The sequence below is a fragment of the Lepisosteus oculatus genome, chromosome 1 (genome assembly GCF_040954835.1).
Source record: "Lepisosteus oculatus isolate fLepOcu1 chromosome 1, fLepOcu1.hap2, whole genome shotgun sequence".
Taxonomy (NCBI): domain Eukaryota; kingdom Metazoa; phylum Chordata; class Actinopteri; order Semionotiformes; family Lepisosteidae; genus Lepisosteus; species Lepisosteus oculatus.
Window position 1 is genome coordinate 31,546,620 of NC_090696.1, and position 12,191 is coordinate 31,558,810.

Here is a 12,191-nt window from a genome sequence, read left to right on the forward strand (position 1 = left end):
ACCTACACAGCCAGTCAAAGTTAAGGTGTGGAAATATTACTGAGTCTGCGACTGGAACAATCAGTGTAAATGTTGGATTTGTATGAAAAATACACCTTATCTCAAGAAACAGGAAATGGTTTTACATTTTTTTCTAAATAAAATATTAAATGGATATCAACCAGTGTGAGAGAGGTTTAAAAAGAAAGGGGAGCAAAAACCTGTTTAAAAACATAATGGAAGAGATTCTATTAAAAATAAACAAGGAAAAGGAGTACTGGAAGTAACAAATGAGGTTTAATTCTATGAAATGCATGAAGACTTCAAAGGTGAAATGCATATTTTGCTGTCTTACATTACTTTGCAGCATAGAATTAGCTTCTTCTTTTTCTTTTGCAACCTGCAACAGCTTATACAGCTCTCCCACTCTACAACAAATAAGAAGATTATGTTTTAAATATCTGACATATTTCCCACACCATAAACCTATTCACTTTCCTTAAACTCTATGATTTAGACCATTGTGAACTAGAAATATAACCCGAGGACATTTTTCTCAACATAAATAATAGCTTGCATCTTGTTTTACATTCAGATTTTTCTGAAATATTCTGTGTTTGGGATAGCAGATATTTTAATGTATACAAATAAGGTACAATTACCATTTTTTGTAAAATATTATATATCATTTAATTTATATTCTACACATGTGTACGATGGATGAGGTTGTCTTGTCTTGATGTCTTGATGAATGCATGAGCCATACACAAAAACACAGGAGCGTAAGAATGTTTACAGATGAGAGGAGGCCATCTGGCTCTTCTAGCTCATTTGGTTTTAGTCGCTAATTGATCCAAGAACCTCATGCAGCCATTTTTCAAAAGAGGACAGTGTATCAGCTACATCAACATGGCTGACTCCAGACTCATACAGCCCAATGTGTGCAAATTTGCCTCCAATTCTGTGTTTAATGCACTCTAAAATACTTAATTTCGTTACATAGATATGAACAATCGGATACCAATCACTAAATTCAAAATAATATTTATGAAAGGAGTAGAAAAGCACAGGTACCAAACTCGTCTTTCTGTGCTTTCAGGGATATACTAAGATGAACAAATGTTTGTATCAAATTAAACACAATTGCTGTTCCGATGATTTTGCATTCTCAAGGCCCTCTTTATGTCAAGCTTGATTGTTTTTTCTATCTTGTCACACCTTACGTCAAAAGTTGATCTATAATAATTTTTACTTGTCCTTTGTTTAATGTTTCTCTTTGTTGGTACTAGAAAGGTCTATAGGCTAACACTGCAAATGTCTTTGAGAAATTGTAATAATTACCGTTTATTATTATGGTTTTGAATTTTCTTGTCAAAGTTTGATGTGAAAGTTTTTTTGTTTATCATGATGTGGAAGAACTTCCTCTTGTACATCCAATTTTGAATTTAGAGCACGCCATTTTCATAACAGTACTCATTAGAATACCTAGTATTTGAATAATACTATTCACATTTGTATTTGTTCTGATACCATATAATCCACCAAATTAAAAATTATAACACAATACACTTTACTTTTATATTTCTCCATCACTACTGTATATTCCAATTATAATTAGCAAACACAAATGATTAAAATGACCACATTTAACAATGACAATACAGAGTCAGGACCTCAGTTTTACATCTCATTCACAGGATGGCACCTTTTTACAGTACAGTATCCCTGTCACCATACTGGGGCATTAGGACCCACACAGACCACAGTGGGTTTTTCCCAGGAGGTCTCCCATGCACATACTGACCAGACACACGCTTGCTTAGCTTCAGTGGGTCATCAGTTGTAGGGTGATAAGGCTGCTAGCAACTGCATATCACATTATCTTAACAGAATTATGTTGGATATATTAATGTTTCCTACACTACAAGTTGGCTGCAGTATAACTAGATTTACATCAACATTTAGGTTAACACTGCAAGACATACAGTAGTTGTCTAATAGCAAAACACAAGAAACTTTATATTTATTAAAACTGTGCAAGTGATTTAGAAAGTCCCATAAAAAATGCAGATGTATCCTTTAATTAGATTATATTCTTGGGAACCTCCAGAGTCCAGTTCTTCTTTGGATATGGAGACAACCGGTGGAGTTTTGGATCTGAAACAAAGGAAATGAAAGGGACTTGGGAGCGAGAATGCAAATGATCATTTCTTGCAACAAGAGCAAGGCTGTTTATCCATCTTAGAAACAACTACTAAGAAGTTATTGCATATAAACTGCAAATTGAACTGCAAACACAAGCTTTTGCTGACATTACCATTTCCCTGTTGTGTTCATTGTTTTACTTTGAAGAAGATTAAAGGAGAGCTATAAAAAGTAGCCATTCCATTTAGAAATTCACCATTGTGAGGGTAAAATACATTTTTATAAACTGTCCATTACATAAAAACAAATAATAAAAAACAGTCCATGCTTAAGCCTAGAGGCTCCACAGGCTAGATACTTTCCATTTCCTGCAGTGTTAAGTAAACCAAATGTGTGCGATTCCCTCCTGAACAGGATGGAAGTCCATTACAGGGCTTTCCCAGGTGTGCTGGTGCCTATTTGTACTGCAGGATGGATACAGGATGAACTGGGGTAAATTATATTGTTGAAGGGTTTATATTTAATGTCTCCAGCAGAAACTTGAACCGCTCAATGAATTTCCCCACTTGAGTCCAGAGCCCTAACCACTACTCTGCACTGCTCTCTTGAACAAAATATCCATATTATTCATAAAGTACTAATCTTCAGGGAAAACAAGTAAACTTAATGCTTAGAATTATCCATATAAATGCCAGCCAGTGGGTGGTTCAAACTGCAAAAACCCCCAAGCTGAGGCTGAGCTCAACAGTCCAGACATCATGAGCTAAAGCCATTATGTCAGTAGGTAACAGTGACCGGCTTTTCACAAGCCACATTACGCACTTGTTTTCTGCCCCACTGGGGGTAGTTAGTTGGCCAGGGCTTTGTCAGCCCCACGTGAAACAGAGACCTGTCTTTCCAGGCGATTACAAGCTGACATGAGAAGGAGATGTATTGCTGTTCCAATTAAGTCTGATATTCTCTGCGGACAGAAGGTAGATGCTCAGCTATGCTCCAGACAGAGGGAAGAACCAATGATGAGCCCATAAAACGCTTAAACTAAATAATTTTGTAGAAAGGTATCAGTATTGTTAATGGCAGTTAATGTTGTTTGCCAATCAAGTCATTTTTTCAATAAAACACCACATTATTTGCCTTTTAAATTGGCCTGGCTAGCTAGCCATTTGTATCACTAGTTCTTGATGCAGGAAATTCCAACATTTCTCTTCAGCTAAAAGATTTTCATCCAACTGACTGAAATGCTCAGACCACTGAAATGTGTTTTATAGATGAAATTTTCTTTTCGTTTGCCCAAGGAATAACTGAATTCATAATAATGACTTGTTCCACATTTCATGTTGAAAGTGAATATCTTAAGCAGATAAGAGTGCCTAGGGGCAAGTCAGTGCTCTCAGCTATCAGTCAGACTTCTCTGAATTTCTACCATATCCACAAATAGTCAGTGGCTTTCACTAGGGAGTACTGTGCTTTCTCAAAACACATTTGCACCCTTTGAAAATAGCCTAAAGTATCTATAGAAAAGTCCCAATTCTCTATAGCAGCCTATAATTGGGATATTTCTTTATAAACTTTGAGTCATCTATAAGTTATTTTCATAAGGGGAATGATTTGTTTTTATTTTTTTGCACAAACAAAAAAAGTTTCTTTCAGTCTTGAAACAAATTGATAGAAGGTCAATGAGCATTGATATTCTTCTGGCAAAGTGCTTAAGGACCTATGACAAAAACGTAAAAAAATATTGTATTAAATATAAGGGGGAAATGAATCACAGAATAATGAGACGTCAAATTATGTGTTTTTCATTGCTCACATAAATTCATGAGCATAAGTAAGTGCTGGAAACACTAGTGAGGGTTCCCAAAGAAAATAAATAGTAAATAGTAGTACTAAATAGTAGCCCTGAACTAACTTTCACAATAAAATGTCATACATGCATTGCAACACAACAGAATACAGCTCCTACTGTAGCTCATGTCTCACTAAAGTTCAAGAATGGCTGCCAGGGGAAGATGAGTATTTTATGTACCCCTAGCATTCTGAATGTTACAAATGACATACAGGTTCATGCTAGTGGAAACAGCCATAACAAAGATCTCCAATGCTAAAGTCAAGAAACCACAAGTTTGTCAAGCAACTAGCTCAGCAATTCTAGGTTTGAAAATTGTAAAATTATCCTTAGTGTGGCAACATGGGTATCACTGTATATGGTAGAACATATCATTGTTTCTGTTGAGAATACTACGATGTAGTTCATCCAGTGCATAGTATTCCCCCAATGAGCCCATTGTCATAAGTCAACCAAATTAACATAAATACACCTTAAAATAATTACAGCAAATCACTTGGCTAAAACATCTACCAACTGAACAAATATACATTTTAACCAGGTTTCACCATAGGATATTAACATACTAACAGCATTTCATATATTAATAACATTTTATTTAAAGCCTCTAATTTCTTAAAATAAGGTCATATTATCTCTGATTTCTTAAGATCAGTACCTTTCAAGGAAATATTTATTTTAGGAAAATGAGGTAGTAGGATGTGGTGCTTTCAGTCCTTCAGTTTATGTTTAAGTAGATTAAAAGCTTCGATAAAGCCAACTTTCATTTGTGAGCAGTAAAACACGTGGTGAAATTGTGCTAATAATATTGCTGTGACGTTTACCAGCACTGACTTCAGTATCACCACTATGACCCAAGATAATACAGAATGATTTTAAAATGACAAATATTCACATACTCTATAAGGCAAATGTAATTTCTGTAAACACCTTACATATACTGTAGGGTGACACACAACATCACAGTATACCACGGCTTATACAGAATAAGAAAAAGCACTATACTGTTGTAAAAAGACAGCAATGCATACAACTAAAGACAATATGATGCTTGGAAACACAGCAAAGAGTACAAAATATAAGTCAGATTGATGGGTTTTGGAATACTACATACAATTCTGGACTCCAAAGCATAAGAATAACAATTTTACTCATTCCAGGGCTAGAGGATATGCTTTATAGTGACAGAGTGAGGAATATAATGTTTTAATCTTTACATTTGCTGTGAAAGATGTCTAAGAAGACATTTGATTGACATTTCCAAAAGCACAAATTGAATATACTATATTCATTTCAATATGGCAATATAATTACATTGGAAGATAGTTCTAAGTGAAGTTCAGGCAGCTGAATATGAAAATAACAGGAAATATTTCTGCACTGATACAACAAAATTATATTTGACACCAAAATTCTAGCTTTACTTATGCTGGCGTCACACTACACGACTTTTCCTACAGTTTTCAGTAGTAGCCTTCATTTACATAATCGTAAGAAAATCACAGCAAGTTGTAGAATGTTGCAGCGCACGCCCATTACCGTCAATTGTGTAGTGTGACACTCCCAAGCAACTCAGTCATAACGCAGTCTTAACAGCGAGTGTTTTGGACTGTGCAAATGGAGAAGAGAGTCGTCGAACTTTGGTGCCAGCACAGATGTCTATTCAATGTTTCGTGTTCGTCGTACATAATAAAATCACTTCCTCACCTTCAATTCTAGCTGAAGAACAGTCAAACCGTATTGCTCATGACCAAACAAATGTGGTCTACTCCAAGTTTTTCGGCGTATCCTCTTCTTTTCTTTCTCGCCACAAAGGAGAGCAAAAGCAACAACTACTTGCTTGTTCCACATTTTGTTTACGTTGTGAGGTGCTCCTCTTCTTATTCCGGTGTGCTCCACATTGATTGGCTGCCAAAACGAAGCAACCCCGCGGTATTCGCGGCACAATACGAGATTTGGAACCGTCACGAAAAGTGAGGGAATGGTGTAGTCACCCACTGCGGTTCCTAGTCGTATAATTTGACACCCTCTAGGACAGAAAAGGCAGCGAGATTCAGCAACTACAGTCGTTAAATTTGACATGCTCTTTGACTAAAAGTCGTGTCGAGTCATGTAGTGTGGTGCCGGCATTAGTGTATTGGAAAACGGTTAACTGATAGAGTAAATTTGTGTTTTTGTTCTTGTATTGTGTAATTTAAAATTTGTCAAATGTAATGAAAATAAAATTCTAGAGCTTTCTATGAAAATAATTCTACAGCTCCTACAAAACTCTAAGACAAAGACAGTTATTCTATTCAGATTTTGCTAGCATTACCACACTTGACTATACATACTGTGTGTGTGTGTAATTCTGTCTTAATGCCATAGCAGCTACAGTATTAGCTATTAGTTTAGGCTGCCTGTAAGGGAGCACAGATTAAAATCAATTGTGGGTACAGCAGAAAAAAGTATGTAGAAAGTTCACAGAGACCCTCTCAACATCTCATTCTCCAACATTCTCATGGTCTTCGGACGCCCATCTGGTTCTGGCTCTGTCTTCTCCCAGTAGCTTTGCGGCAAGACACAGGGCTTCAGGAGATTTAGTACACTGCATTCTTCTCCATCTCTTTTAGGGCGCACCACATACACAGGTGGGTCTCCTTGTTGCCCGACCACCCTATAAGGTTCCACTTCCCAGCACTCAACAATCTTCTGTTTCATCACTCGCTGATTCTCATTTGCCACCAAGACTCAGTCACTTGGTTGTAACTGGAACTCCCAGACCTTCTAATTTGATATCTGCCTTTAATAATTCTTGGCCTGTTCATCTGTTCTGGTTCTGGTTCTGTTAATCTGTTCTGGTGTTCTAGTGGTCTAGTCGTTAAGTTTCAGCGCTCTCACCGATGCTGTTTTAGCTCAGGAACTACAAATCACATAAACCCAACGGGCAACTTCTTGTCAGTCTCTTTGTCACATGTTCCTAAGCTGCTTGCCTGTATCGAAGTCCTGCAGGTCCCTCCCAGTGCTGGTAGCTTCGCCGTTGGTGTTCACAGATGTGCACAGGGAATGAATTCATCTACCTTAGGATCCTTTATTTAAAGGTTTATTTTCTAAAATAGTTAGAAAACATCACGGGAGTGTTTCCAGAGGTTTGTACAGGAGGGCACAGAACAAGAGTACTGCAGCTGATGGCAGGGAACTTGTATAGATCGCTGAAATGCTCATTAAACATCCCAGGTAGGGTTAGGGTTAACATTCACACACTACCTAGACAATTTGTAAGCTCAGTACTGGATTTTGGGGCCCAAGTCAGGTTAAGGATGAGTGATTTTGTGCTCCAATCTGAAATATTTTTTTTCTGAAACTCTCAAGGGCCTGGATAGCGCTGTGCACCGCCCGGTATTTACTGTATCTGCCTGAATGAGGACGCTAGCCATGACTCCTCGTTACTTGGTTACATATGTTTATCATTGTAGATGGGGAAAAAAGAAACTGGGCTTTCACTGTGAAATACTCACTCAGTGTTTATGTTTAGAAAAATTATAAGACTTAGTCATTGATCCTGAATTAGTCTCCTGGGATGACTTTGCCAATGCCTTTTGGATTTAAAATAATTACTGCATATCAAGTCTCCTTGTAGTACCCTCTGTTAGAAACAGACAGTTAATTAGCCTTGAAGGAACAAGTAATAGGTTTATTCCATGCTGAAAAAAAGAAGAAAGAAAACACAACATTTCGGCTGTGACGTTGTGTTTTCTTTTTTTCAGCATGGAATAAGCGTATTACTTGTTCCTTTGCAGCCTATGCATGCTGACGCAGCTACCCACCTGAACCGTTAATTAGCCTTGACCTGTTTTAAAATGACATTTTTTCAAGACCAAAAATTAACCTTGTTGTATTTCTTTAATATTATTCCAGTGCAGATACATGATTTTTGTCTTAGGTCTTATCAATGCATTGCATAATATTAAAGTTATATGTTACTACACATTTATTTATCCTAAAAATATATCTGTCCTAACAGTTTGTGGACATTGTTATGGCATCACCACATTGTTTGGATGAAGATGTTCATGAGCTTGCATAAATACTCAAATTCTTTCTCCATGTTAAGTGCCACCCATTTATAAAGAATGTTATTCCCCCACCCCACCCACTGAAAGCAATACTCTGCAATCATCTGTTCTTCATTTCAGGGATCTATCACTATGGTTACAAATGACTTGCCCTCCTCTGATGTCAAAACAGCCTTCATAAGAGCATATTTATGCCACCTGAACATTTTTTGCTATCAAACTAATCCTATAATTTAAGGGATTTGAGGACAGAGAGGTGTACATTACTTTCAGAAACTGCTATTTTTTTTCCTGAACAATTTTTTATTCTGCAAACAAGAACAAGACTTCCTGAGGGTTTTGCACTACTTTTAAGCAGGCAGTGAGGTTGTGCCTCCATGTATATCTTTACATTTTTATCCTACATTTGCAGGCTGGCAAGACTATTCTGAATCTTCATGTTGTCACATCCATAGGTGCTACAAAGAAGAGTAAGCTAATTTTTATGGGTTCTTTGAAGGAGATAATCACCATGATACTAATCTGTGATCAGATGCTGGAAAAGTATTGCACTTAAAATCAGTAAGCACAGAAAATGACAGCTATTCAAAATAATGGAAAAGTAATGGCTGGCATGGAGAGATACAACAGAAGGTCCTTTGCTGAGATAAGGAAGCTATCGAAGTGGCCTTGAATTACTGCAATAGTTTAAAGACTATTCAAAAGAACATTTGTTGGAAGAAGCATGGAAAAGTCTCAATTATATGTACTACCTTCAGTAGAATATGGTGAAGGATCAGGGTTGCTTTTTGGAGCACAGTCCAGTGATATACAGTAGCAAAGGCACAAAGTACAGTAGTTTCATTCTCAGATAAGATGCATGCATTTTGTTTGAGAATCTCAGTACACTCATGAATGTGTCTTCTGGTTGAACAGTTTGTTTTTCAATATCCTAATCCTAAAAATACTTTCAAATAAAATTAAAATTACTAAAAAATAATTAACCAAATAAAAACATTAAGTTTTATGTGCTTAATGTACCTGAGATGAACTTTCAGAATAGTTAAAAAAACAACATTGCAAAAACATATTTTCAGAGATCATTAAGAATGGTACAAATAGCCTGGTATAATTGATAGAATGCCTCAAGTATATGCAGCTTTGATTTCTACCAAAACATGGAATTTTTGAAAGCATTTCCGTTTAACGTCAATACATTTTGATCCAATCAATTTTACTCATTCTTTCTTTTGTTCAGTAAAATTGTCCAGATGGCTGTAATGTAAGAAACTGGGACATTTTTCCTCACTTTGCTTTCCATGGAGACAGTCATTTGGCAGGACAAAGTAGTATATTCTGCCTCAGTTATCAACATCAGAAATATTAGTTTAGACAGTTTCCTTTATATATTCATTTCTTTAACAGACTTATATTGAAGAGTGAGGTTTTGTAATTTGATAACACAAATTGTAGGTTTCCCCTTTTAAGGTACAACAAATGAAATTCATTAAAAATGAAAGTTTCATTTAAGTATTTAAAATTAGGATACGTGCAACCAATAAGTATATACCTTATAATTAGAATCAAAACTGGATTAATACTAATTTGTGCAATGCATATTAAATACAACATCTCCTAATCCTCTGAATTCCTTTGCTGAAACACAGCATTCCTAAGCATAAGATATCTAAAAATGAAATGGCTGTGTAACATACCAGATGTTTCCTTAGGTTAATAGAATAGGTATTACACTTTAACTAGATGTACCCTATATACAATAAAGCTTTTTTGCTTACCTCTCATTAATCTAATGTATATCTTTTTTTTCTCTGGATCATAAGCTGACTAATCCTCCCCTATCTTGCTGAAATTCACATCCATGTGTACTGTATATCTGAAATATGTGTTAAAAACTGTTTTGTCTTTTCTTTTTTCAAGCACAGATCTTCAACCTTGTAAAAGGATGAAGAAAGAGAGATAACACTTACACGTCCACGGCAGCATTTCATTAGGACCTTTGGTCTTGCTGAAACATGATTCAGCAATAAAAACAGGATCATGCAGACAACCAGGGGAATATTTTAACTTGAATTCACCAAGGGGTGTTTTGAATTTTAAGCTTTAGATTTTAAATGGAAAAAAAAAGTTTTACATTTTCCAAATTAACTCAGGGGAGAGTGCTTGTCACCTTTTATGTCTGTCCCTAATAAACAGATAAATTACTTCCCTGTAGTGGCTTTGATGCAGTCTTAATGTTCAACCTTGAAAGTCCTTCATCAGCAGCACTAGGATTGTGGACTGCAGTGTAATTTCACAGATACACCTTTGCTTCCCCCTATTGACTAAAGCCGAGAACTCCACTTAAATAGATGGGAGAGTGAAATACAATTTTATTTTCAGCATTAAAACTGATTTCTAAAGAGAAATATGATAATTGCTTATATATTCTGGGTTATTTGTTCTTAATAAATTATAATGTTCTATCATCATAAAGCTCTTTGCTAAGACACGTTTGAGCCGTTCTATTATAATATGAAAGTTAATAGTTGGGACAATTAAATTCTAGGAATCTTGATTCTCAATGTCTGTTTTGCAGGCTGTGAATGTTTGTCACCCTGTAATACAATGTTTACATTAGATGACTACAGAATTTATTCCACATTTTCCTTCTGGCTTATCACTGTGACACTATCTTTATATTTAAAGTAATGTAACATTATCTCTGTGAAAAGATCAGACAAAACATTCTGCAGGTTATTTGCTTAACTCCATATTTGTATAGTACAGTTGTCAATATTCTTCCAACACAATAGACCTAACCATTACAATCTGTTGATTTTCTTGCAAAATGCACACAATAATGCACTTTAAATATCTGTGAAATTTGAAAGGCCAAAATAAATCTATAGCATGATCTCATGATGGACTGTAAAAAGAAAGTACAAGAAGTTTACTCTCATAAAAACAGCAGACTCATCTCTTAGATGCAATAAAGTACCTGAAGCAGCTTGTCGATCAGATTTTAATCATTAACTGGTTCCAGAGAAGTTAAAAGTAAAGAAAGTAAAAGCCTCTCTTCTCTCTCTATGGTGAACTCCTTGGTACTGTGTTAGGTATCTGATCTGGAAATCTCCTGTAGTTAGCTCTAAACAATAGTGTCAGAAACAATGCTCTAATTCCTACGTAAAACGATCTATAGGAGCCACTGATTCTGAAGAGAACAATAATTTGTTCCCACTAGGTTAATTCTGAAGCCATTGTCTTTTTTTATGGTTGGCATCTTGATTTTTCCTGTACTTATCTAGTACCCACTACTTCTCTGTTAAGCCTTAAACGGGCCAACTTCATCAGTGGAGCTACACTTTTGTATTGTTCACACTGCTCAGCAGTACACCTCACAGTGCTGCAGGACAACTATGTTTTTGGAATTCTCACACGCGACAAGGAATTTATTTCCAATTATTCACAAGGAAATTAGTGTAGCTGATGCTTGTTGGACCAGAAGCAGGTTTTGAGGCCCTCTTGTGGCTTTAGGCAAAACATCAGCTCTCCTTTATGTCACGTTATCACATGGGGATAATCGATGAAAATTATCAGTGGCATTAATTAGCATTGCCAAAGCAATAACTATTATAGTAACACTTTAAAACAAACATTTATTATTGTTATTATTAGATAGACCTACTCTCTGTTTCTTAGGCTCTGATGGGAGATCACATACTGGTCTAATAGCTAAGATATATTGAGTCCCTCCTTGCCCAGTAAGATTGATAGCTGTTGTGATTCTGGTAGGTGTGAGAATTCTGGGATTAGATTTTTCTTTTTAGAGAAAAAAGTTTCTCAGAGTAAGGTATTGTTGTTCAGTTTGTCTTGTAATTTGGCCTCTGATTTGTTTTGAAATATCAGTGCTTTCCTGAGGCTGATTTATGTCATTGTGGTTCAGTGCAGTGAGCTTGAACTGACCAGGTGGTTGAATGGGCTTAGGTATAGTCAATATTTTATTGCTCTCTTCCATATATTTGCATATATATCAGACCAGTTCAGCCATACATGCATTCTTTGGCATTTGTCTCTGCACATGAAGAATGTTTTGACAGAACTCTTTTTGCATGGCTTCCATATGGTATGGTGTTTTGTGGATAATTCTGGTCCCTCACTTGAAACCACACTTCAACTACATATAGGAT

At 36.0% G+C, this 12,191-nt stretch overlaps 1 long non-coding RNA gene across 1 annotated transcript; it reads right to left on the minus strand.

Moving 5' to 3' along the window:
* Positions 1–257: 257 nt before the first annotated feature.
* Positions 258–5,818, minus strand: LOC138241263 (uncharacterized). The gene is made up of 2 exons (XR_011190466.1): positions 5,678–5,818; positions 258–2,136 (listed from the first exon to the last, which is right to left on the minus strand). It is a non-coding gene; the product is annotated as an uncharacterized lncRNA (long non-coding RNA).
* Between the last annotated feature and the right edge of the window lie 6,373 nt (positions 5,819–12,191).